This window comes from Fragaria vesca, linkage group LG2 (assembly GCF_000184155.1).
Source record: "Fragaria vesca subsp. vesca linkage group LG2, FraVesHawaii_1.0, whole genome shotgun sequence".
Taxonomy (NCBI): Eukaryota; Viridiplantae; Streptophyta; class Magnoliopsida; order Rosales; family Rosaceae; genus Fragaria; species Fragaria vesca.
Window position 1 is genome coordinate 4,678,162 of NC_020492.1, and position 10,738 is coordinate 4,688,899.

Genomic DNA, 10,738 nt, shown 5'->3' on the forward strand with positions numbered 1-10,738 from the left:
TGAATACTTTTAGAATTTTTGTATATTATGTGATATTCAGAAGCGTTAAATTAAGAGTGTAATATGAAATTTTCGAGTTAGGGTTGTCCATCTGCAAGGGAGATTTTCTTAATCTTTTCAGTAAATTTTCCTTGGAGGTGGTCCCCGCACGACTTACTCTGGGTTTCAGGGTGAAATTCGGGGTGGGTCGTGTCAATAGGCCTGGCACCTGCACCACGCATCACAATCATAGGCCTGTCACCTGCACCACATAGGGGCGGCCTTTGGGTCGTGCTATGTGTGCGGTCGCACAAGGCCTCCAATTTTCGAGGTCCTTCGGAAAAAAAAAATTCATACAAATATGTTATAATTATCAAAAATTCTGAGAAGTTAATAAGTGCACTTGTAGCATAGTAGGTTAAGTCCCTTTAGTTGGTTATTAACTTATCATCCACCCTAGGTCGAGGCCCTATGGCCTACTTTTTTTATTTTTTTCTGTCTTTTCAAGATCATTTGATTCGTATGAGGGTTGTATCCTCATTACAACACAAACATCCTACAATCTAATAGCAATAGTTCATAGACATGTTTCTAAACAAACTAAAAGCAAGAAAATAAAAGCTCTCCATGTGAAAAGCATATATGGACTAAGAGCAATTGTTCCGAAACAAGCAAAAACAAAATTGAAAATGCAAAAAGGGAAATAGAAAAAAAAAGACTTCAAAGAACCTCCTTACCCTAGGACATCTTCTCTTCTTCTTAGGAGGAGAAAAGACACAATCTGAGAGATTGACAACCTTCGAGTTAGCTAAGGCTAACGAGGCAGCGAAGGATCTGATAACCTCATCAATGGACAAAATTTGGGTTGTTGACAATGCTTGGCTAGGTTACGTTTTGAAAACCGAAAGAGAATGCCAAGACGAGTGAGGCAGCAAACGATCTCGTGACCTCGTCGATGGAAAAGGTTTGAGATCCCACGGCAGAGTTCGACATAGGGTTCTTCGAACAAGAGGAGGAGGAGATGCCAAGAAAGGCCATGCTAGGGTTTCCTCCAAGAGATGATAGTGATAATAAGGATGTAGATGAGTTTTTGGAGGCTTTTGAAGACGAGGCGGTATTAAGTGATGGCAGGGAAGAAACCATGGCGTTGGTTGATCAGTTATTTCTAAACCAATTTATTTTCCTTATTCACTACTAAATGGCCGTTTATAGTATGGGTAAATAAGGGTCATTCCCGCAAAGGACTAAATGAATCTAACCACTCGAAAGATGTCACAAAAGTGACTACTGATCCTAGCAACCAACAGTCGAAAACCTAATCAGTTACCTAACCTAAACTAGTCATAAAACTATTTAGCGACACAAACTAGACTTATAGATGGAGTCAAACACAAAATTTCAAATTAATTGGAGTTCATTTGGTATGTCAAATAAATATTGGAAAACAGAGGATAGAAAGTGACGAAAACTGGTTTTTGGTTTTGGTTTTGGGAAACAATGAAATAAAACTAGCTAGGGAAGATGCAATCCACCCTGACAATCACACACAAGACAATTTGTTCAGTTATAGTTCAATTATCTAGATGAAGATGCTCAACTTGGTTCGGTTCGCTTGAAACACAACCTATTACCCTTTCTTACTTCGTACGCTAGGCAGAAAGTGCTCTACACAAACTATTCTCAAGCAATACAAACCTAACTTATTAGATTAAACATGTAGAGATCATTAAGTTCTAAAAGAGTTTGAGACATCACAAGGCATCACAATAAACTTAGCGCCTTGCTAAACCTAAGACTTAGTTTACTTGCTAGTGAAAACTGACAATTGCTTCTCTAGATAGTTTGAGGAGTCCGATATTGACACTGGCATCAAACTATCAAAGCTTTAAAACCGTAACATGCATACTAAGCGTGCACTCAAAACAAGCATGAAAAAAATTCATCAACGTAAAAGTAGTAAACATGCAAAATCTCATCTTCAATTAAAAGAAACTAAAAACCAAAACTCAAATCATCTTGTTGTTCATGTCTAGGGCTTCAAGCAACCCCTAACTAAGAGAAACTAAATAAACATAATAACAAGAAAACGCAAAAGAACGAGGAGGAGAAGAGGAGAAGAAGAAGCCGTAAAAGTTGATAGCACAGGGATTTTATATTGCTTCCTTCAACCAATCCCTCTTGATTTAGGTTTCTTTGGATATTCTGATTGGTGCACTCTGTTAGACCAATGGAAGTATGCCAACTCATTTAATTCTTCAAAATCAGCTTCACATCGGGGTTATAAGTCGTAATATGAAGTGCAAAACTCGTCCATGGGTCTCTCGGTGTGAGTCTCTAGGTGTGATTTAGGCCTCAAAACACAAATTCTCGTTAAGAGTTATATTCTAGCGCATATTGATCTTCTGGTACTAAATTGGCCATAAATTCTTCTAGGAAAATGCTATTCATGAACCGTAAAATGAGATGGAAAGCTGACATCCATAACTTTCTGTTGATATATGACTCATCATCTGTTTCTTCTCGAGCTGTCCTCAGTGTCCTGTCGAAGTTGGCTGACTTTCATAGGCAGATTTCCAAATTTTGTCTTCCAATCTCTCTTTTCCTTATTTTCTTCTTATTTGCTTCAAAATACCTAGAAAACAAATAAATAAAGTAAATAACTAGAAAACACACCGAACAAACAAAGAAAGTATAGGGGAATTTGATATGAATAATGTATAATTATGCACCTATCATTGGTTTGGATGCAAAGGAGCTTGGAAACGCTTCAAGGGAAGCTAGGGTTTGGCCGTTCTCCGATGAGAGGGAGGCGGCTTAGGTATTAGGGTTTAGGCGCCTATTCTTTTTTCTGTGTTTATTATCCTTCTTTTTCCTCCTTTTTTCTGCGTTTTCTATCCTTCTTTTTTATCCCTTTTTTTTGCTTTTTTTCGGCGTTCTCATTCTTTTCTCTCTTTTTTTTTCCCCTGTATTTTTCACCTTAAAAAAAAAAAAAACAGAAAAATTGGTCAAGATCCTCTCACTATGTAGGAAAACATTGTATATGGCGTTTTTCTTCTTGCACTATAGGAAATATCAACTTAGCCGATGGAATTCTATTAATTCCGTCGGCTAAGTAACTCTTCATCGACGGAAGAGAAACCGTCATCTAAGACACCGCATCCGTCGTCTATGATATCTTAGGCGACAGAAAATAACCATACACGTCTTCCGTCGACTAGGATTTTCCTACACGACGTCACACTATTCGTCGTCCATGTTCTGTCGGCTTAGTAAACCCTAGGCGACGAATAACTTCCGTTGGTAAGATTTCGTCGGCGTAGATCCTCTTAAGCGACGAAAATGGACTGTCGAAATATTCCGTATTTTAAGATTGTCTAGGGCGACGAATATTGTTCCGTCGGTATGTCTTTCTTAGACGACGAATAATGTTCCGTCGTCCGAAATTTTCTTGGGCGACGAAGATGTTTCCGTCGGTTAAGATATACTTGGAAGACGAATATTCTTTTCTTATGCGACGAACTGTTCCGCCGCTTAAGATTTTGAATTATTGCCTGACACGTTAGCAGAACGAATATTTTTCCGAAGCCTCTTCTCTTACGGAATATTCCGTCGCCTAAGATTTTGAATTATTGCCTGACACATAGCAGAACGAATATTTTTCCGAAACCTTTTCTCTTAGGCGACGGAATTTTCCGTCGGCTAAGTTTACACATCATCCATTTATACACCTTTTGCCCAAAAGAGAACGCCGAAGAAAGGCATGGTCTAGCTCCCCTCCCCCTCATTGGAATATTCATCTGATCCAAATCTAGTTTTGGAAGCTTTTCTTCATGAAGTTGATCGATCTTTAAGAGCTGCGCGCCTCGATCTCGATCTCTTAGCTAATTGGTATATATGTAACTACTTTAATTAATATATCTACTTTCTTCTTTTAGGCATATTTTCTGCGAACTTTCGGCGATTTGCCGGTCCAATTTTGATGGATTGTTGCTTACTTGTATGCTTAATATAATTATATATATATATATATATATAAATATCTTTAGCTTTTGTATGTATGATTAGTGATTATGTGAATAATATGTTTACCAAATTTTTGTTTTCATTCAAATCGATTTGTGTATTATTATCATCATATGATAAAAAATAAAATGATGAATCATGTAATTAAGAATTATAATATCCTTATATATTCATCAATATATATTAATTGTTACCCTTAGAAATCCCGTTCGAGAACCATTATGTTACGACTGTGTCTAACAAAATGGTTTCTAATTGTCCCATATTTGGATAGTTTGGGAGCATATGACATTGAGATTCAGTTTGTTGTTGGTACGTTTCGTTTTCGGTTGCGGGTATATATATTTCGACAAGATCTTCCTTTAATTATTGTTCCTCGAGTGCATTCTAGGTATAGATATTTGTGCACTTGGGGAACTGTAGGGAGATGCTATCGAAATTTTCTCACATATGCGAATTCGAAACGCCCCAACAACAAACGAAATCACAATGTCATATGCTCTCAAACGGGATTAGGGCCCTAACCGGAGGTATAAGGTGAAGAATATTATTGGGGTAGTAATTAAACTCCCGAGTATGGAAAATGATTGGAAAATTACGCTCATATATATGTAAAGTATGGAAAATTATTGGGGGTCAGTAATTTTCTGTATTTTTTGATACAACACATCCGCCTTCCTTTATTTTCTTCCAGTTTGATACTTGGATGTTTGTTTTACTCTTTTCCAGGTCTTTTCTTTTATCTGGAATGCTTCCAGTTTTTGTTATGCTCATATGTTTGAAGTGTGGAAAATTATTGGGGGTCAGTAATTTTCCTGACCAGAGCAACCAAAGTTTCTGGATGATTGCTATTACTTAGATTCCTTTCAACCATCCTCTAATGATATAATAGGGTTGTAAACTCTCAAGTATAAAAAATTATTGGGAGTCAGTAATTTTCATGAACAGAGCAACCAAAGTTTACTGACCCTCAATAACCACCCTGTAACAAAAAAAAAACTGAAACTGACAACTACAGATAAATGAAACTGACAGAAAGATCAAAAGAATAGACCAAAATTACTAAAAAAACAAGTTCATTTACTGAAATTCAAGATCATTCATATCTTGCAATACTACCAAAATACTACATATTTTCACATTTTGAAGGTCCTACACCTAAAGTGACACTAATCTTTTTGTTATATTGATGTCCATGAACTTTAGCAAGATCTTCCTCCTCATTTCATTACCACCATCTTTTGTCGGTTTTTTTCCTATGACATAAGCTCTCTATAAAGTGGAGCAAAAATGGTCCATAGTCTGACCTGCAATGTATTAAGAAACAGTGTTACTAAATTTTTCACCCCAATAAAACAGACAAGTAATTTCTGACCCCAATAAAACTCTTTAAAGGAAGTTTAAAGGTACTTACGATGTTTTGTTTTGCTGCGGGCAGGATAAGATATCCTTCAGCTTGTATCTTTCTTGATAAACATTTTGGTCCAGCATCCATCTTCTGGTTCTTTTCTCTTCAGCACTCATCATCGAGTAACCATCAACCACTATTCCTTGGCTGTCCTGCTTGTCATAGTTTTCCCTCCATTCCTCAGGTCCAAGCCTTGGCTGAGAGGGTATTTGGTGGAATCATATACGCGTTTGATGAACACCATAATGTGCTTCACCTGTTGGTTCCAACACACAAGTAAATTACAACTCAAACAAACTAAGAGAACAAGCAATAAAAAAAAACAAGGTAAGAAGTTTACTGCCCCCTAGTAAACTCTTACCCTAATAAATCAGTTACAACTCACCACTGCCTTTGCATTCTGAAAGTGGTTGTTGGTGTCGGCAGAGTAATCTTTCCTTGGCAGTAGCATTGAGTTCAGGTGATAGAAGCATCGAGCTTCGTTGTCAATCAAGACCAAGGTATAGTGGTGGCTGACCCCGTGATGTACTGGAATGAAAACCAGGTCCTTATTGAAGATGGACCACACAGGATTAATAATAGAAATCTCTATATCCAATTCATTACATTTGAATTCCCCCTGTTTTCCTCCTCCAGCTAGGAACTCCTTCAGTTTTTGTTCATGTACCACTGCCGCGCACTGTATATATAAAACCAAGTAGTAAGATTGTGTTAACTGAAAAAAGTAACGGAGGAGACCGCGGTGTTGCGGCACGCTGCTATTTCAGGTTTGACTACTTACAACTGCCTTTATGTCTAGGAATCCGACCGAGACCTTCTTCTTTTCCATTTCCTCCTTCAACATTGAGAGGTACACCCTGATGGTTTGCATGTACAACATATATAAGTCACAAATAATTACAACAAAGAATACATCTTAGGTTACTCAAACATCAACTTTATTGCGGTCAGTAAGACCAGTAATTTTTTCTCACATTAGACACAATCTCTCCTTTTTGAATTATTCTCTTCAAGTCATCTTTGGTAATGTCAATGATACCATCACAACACTCCCAACACCGGAAATTGTGCAGACACAAATAAGTCATAAGCAAGTCAAACTAGGGAAATAATTGTAATGTTATATATATATATATATGTGTCACTAGGGAAGAATAAACTTACTCATCATTCTCGTCCTTGTTCAAATCAAACCAGTTCTTATAGTGATTCGCCACCTTTTCATCCAAGAGCTTCTATGTATCAGTGTTGCAGTTCACTCCATCAATAACAATACGATTTTGGACTTTATGCTCCACCTCCTTTGTTCTTTTTGCTGGCTTTAGCCCTTCAGGGGTGTTATACTCCCATTCTTCTTCTATCCTCTTTTGTGCCCCACGCTTCTTCAGGTTGACGTCTCTTTCAATCGAACCAGTCTCCACAGTTTGTTTTGAGCCCTTCTGCTTGGCATGTTTCTTGAGCCCTCTTGCTTGCTGTTCTTTATTCTTCAAGCTGGTTTCTTCATTCATTTTTTTTTTCGGCCATTTGCACAGCTTGATGAACAAGTTTGTCTAGTTTAGACAGGTTGACATCGGTCGTCACAGGTTCATCGTCTTCTGGAAATACCTGTCGTAACGGAACTGGTTCTGCAACTTGTTCAAAAAACTACATAAAAGAAAACACACAAGTTATCCTCAAAAAACTGAAGAAAGCACAATATTTATTGGGGGGTCAGTAAACGGATTTCTACTCTTACCTCTTCAGTTCCTGGTTGATCCTCTCTGCACTTATATTCTTCCTCTTCAACCGGCTTTGACCTATCCTCCTCCTCCTCCTTCTCCTCACTTACACATATTATCTGCTTTGTCTGAGCATGTTTTGCCCCTTGTGCAACTTTTTCTTCAGAGCGTTGATTTCATTTTTGTGTGCCCTCCTTTCTTTCTCTAACTCAATGATTTGCCTGTCCGCTTTCTTTAACTTGCCGAGCAATTCAGTGTTTTTGTTCACCAGTTCTTCATTTGCTTTGGCAAGTTCTGTCAGCTTCTTCTTCATATTTTCCATTGGCAGCTCCTGTACACGTTATAACAACGAAATCGTTACTGTTAAACAATTATATACAAATACACAACTTTACTGCCCCCTAGTAGACTTCTACTGGGGGTCAGTAAACAACAATACATTATCTCCATTTCTATTTCATGACAATTACACACTTAATATACCCTAATAAACAACTTTATTGCCACCTAGTAAACCCAGTATAAGTTTACTGCCCCCTGGTACTTCTACTGGGGGTCAGTAAACTTGCAATTGAAGTTCCATTTTCATTGCCAATAATTTTACTGGGTGTTAGTAACCATCCAAACTTACCCAATCAATTGTCCTTGGTGTTCTATTGTCATCTTGCTGTTGCTCATCATTGCCGGAACTCGTTTCCTCCTCATCTATCCATGGACCTTCTATTATGAGTTCATGTTTTTACATTTATACGACACAAATCCATTTAATTTAGTTTTTCAAAAAACAAAAAATACAATGCAATATATATATATATATTTTTTTAAAATGGCTATATAAATAAAATACCATTATCTCTAGCAATTCAGGTCTTCTCAAATACTCCTTTTCTTTGATGATCTCTTGTATTGACCATCTTATAAATCTGGGAGTTTCCTTCTCTTTCCCGATAATCCGCTTCTTTATTTTTGTTTTCTCAAGAAACCAGTATAGAACCAGAAGGAGACATCCGTTCAAAACTCTTGGCTCCCCCTTTACATGCTTGTGAAGTCCTTGGTGCAAGAATTCTAATACCTTATGTGACCAGTTGTATTTGTCAATGCCTTCAAGGTCTTCATACTTGAGTATCAGTTTCCATTCAATGTGGTTCCCGCTTCTGCTGAAAAATAAAGCTGCCATAAGGTACATTATAACCAAATAGTCTATCTTCCTTGGATCCTCTTTCTTCTTCTGAATCTTCCTAAGCTCTTCCATTAATGTGTCATCAATAACTTTTCTGGTGATTGTTCTTCTTGTTTGCTTTCCAAAGACAGCAGAATCTGCCAAATTCTTCTTACTGCCCTTGCAGCATTTCTGGTCTATTGTGATATCCACATCCGAGCCTTCTTCGGTTATTCCAAAAATTGAATGAACATCATGCTTCGTAATTTTAATCTCCCTGTTCCCAAATATGAAGTTTTTATTGTCACTGTTGTAGTACCTCATTAGGATCTCAAAATCAGATTCAAACTTCTTCACTTGATTCTCCTCAACCTTGCCCAATCTGAATGATTCAATTATTCCCCGAAAACAAGTACTGTTTATCAACTCCCATGATTCTTCTGGGATGCTCTCCTTGTATCTATTCATTAACACACAAAATGATGTCAGTGAGTACTTTTGTTGCACGTGTTTGATCTTGGTCAAGTCACATTCTCCTCCTTTTCCTTCTTCTTTCTTCCTTTTTCTTCCTCCTCCTCCTCCCCTGAATCTGTCTCCACTTGTTTTCTTTCTCTGCCTGTTGATCTTTTCTGAAAAAGATGCTTTTTTATTTCCCCCTCTTCATCTTTAGTGTAATCATCATCTTCTTCTTCTACCAGTTCTGATTCTTCTTCTTCTTCAGCAGCGGCACCCTTTTGGACCTCTTTTCTCTTTTTCTTCGACTTTATCTTCTGTAAAACTTCTCCTATATTTTGTTCTGTCCTCATAGAAGCTACAGATTCTTAAACCGAATCCTCTTCCAGTAAACTTCTACTAGGGGTCAGTAAACTTCAATACACTATGTCCCTTTCATAATCATACTAATTATACATAACAGATACCTATTCTTACCCTAATAAACAACTTCATTAAACCCTAGGAAACCTAGTGGAAGTTTACTGCCCCCTAGTAAACTTCTATTGGGGGTCAGTAAACTTCAATACACTATATCCCTTTCATAATCATGCCAATTATACACAACAGATACCCATTCTTACCCTAATAAACAACTTCATTGAACCCTAGTAAACCCAGTGGAAGTTTACTGCCCCCCAGTAAACTTCTACTTAACAAGAGTAAACAACAATACAGTATCTCCCTTTCATTGTCATGCCAATTATACACAGTAAATCTTTGAAAGAAAATCTTAAACAAAATTAATCTCAATATGTAACAGTTATGACCAGAGAAACACTATAATTTTCATGTTTTCATATTCATGGCCTTTAATCCCTAGAATGAAGCTTCAATATCATCAGAAAAGTCCAAAATAAGCCTAAATTCAATAAAATTCAAAATGTACATGTTTTTATGGTTTTCCCGAGCGAGGTCGAGTGAGAGCGATTGAAGCAGATATCGACGCTGATATTCAACTAGAGAGTGACGCCGAGCGTGAGCAATTGAACGTGACAGCGAAGCCGAGATTGAACCACAGATCAACTTCGATCGACTGAGATTAGGGTAGAGACGATTTCCTGCTCAACTGGGATTTATCTGCATGCGGAGAGCGATAGATATTTAACGAGAGAGCGACGTGGCCTGATCGATGGAATCACAGAGATCGTGAAGAACCCTAAACCAAAGATCGTTATCGAGTGTTAGAGAGAGATAGAGAGAGTGGCAGAGGTGAGAGTTCGGTTGATCGTTTAGAGTGGGAGTCTGGGAGAACATTATTTTTTTTTTTTTTTTTAACATGAGAGAGAACGTATAATTAATTAATGCAATAAGGGTATAATATTAATTGTTAGAGGTGTTAAAACATTATTATGGGTTACTCAACAGTTTTTTCATTGAAATGGGCTTTAAAATTCTTGTTTTTTAGTAAATGTTTATTTTCCCCAAGGAAGAAAATTTCGGTAATTACGGAAATTTCGACCTTCCAAAATATGGAAATTTCGACGAAATATCGATTGCAGTAAAAAAATGAGAAAATTGACGGAAATTTGAAGAAAAACAAGGAAATTTTAAACCAAACTTTAAGAGATGTTTGTTTTCTATATTATGTACTATATTTGAAATGAAAACCTTGAATAAACATTGATCTATAGGGAGTTGTAGTAAGTTAAGGTGAAAAAGTTAGCGTTGAACCATTAATAATTCTTAAAAGTTTACTTTAAACATCTTGCATGGTGTTAATAAGAGTTTTACCATCTTCGTAATAGATTTATAGTTTCAAAGGTCTCTTTAGATATTGTTGTAAGTTGATTAATTCGGGAAAATTTCTACGTTGGAGAAATTGTTGAATGCGGTAAAAGATAAATTTTAGATATTGAAAAGGTGAATTGTTATTGGTGTTGGGTATTTTTGGAGTTGGGTTGGGAAAATTGAGAGAGAAGGCCCAAAGCCCCAAACGCTCTTATCTCTCTCTCTCTC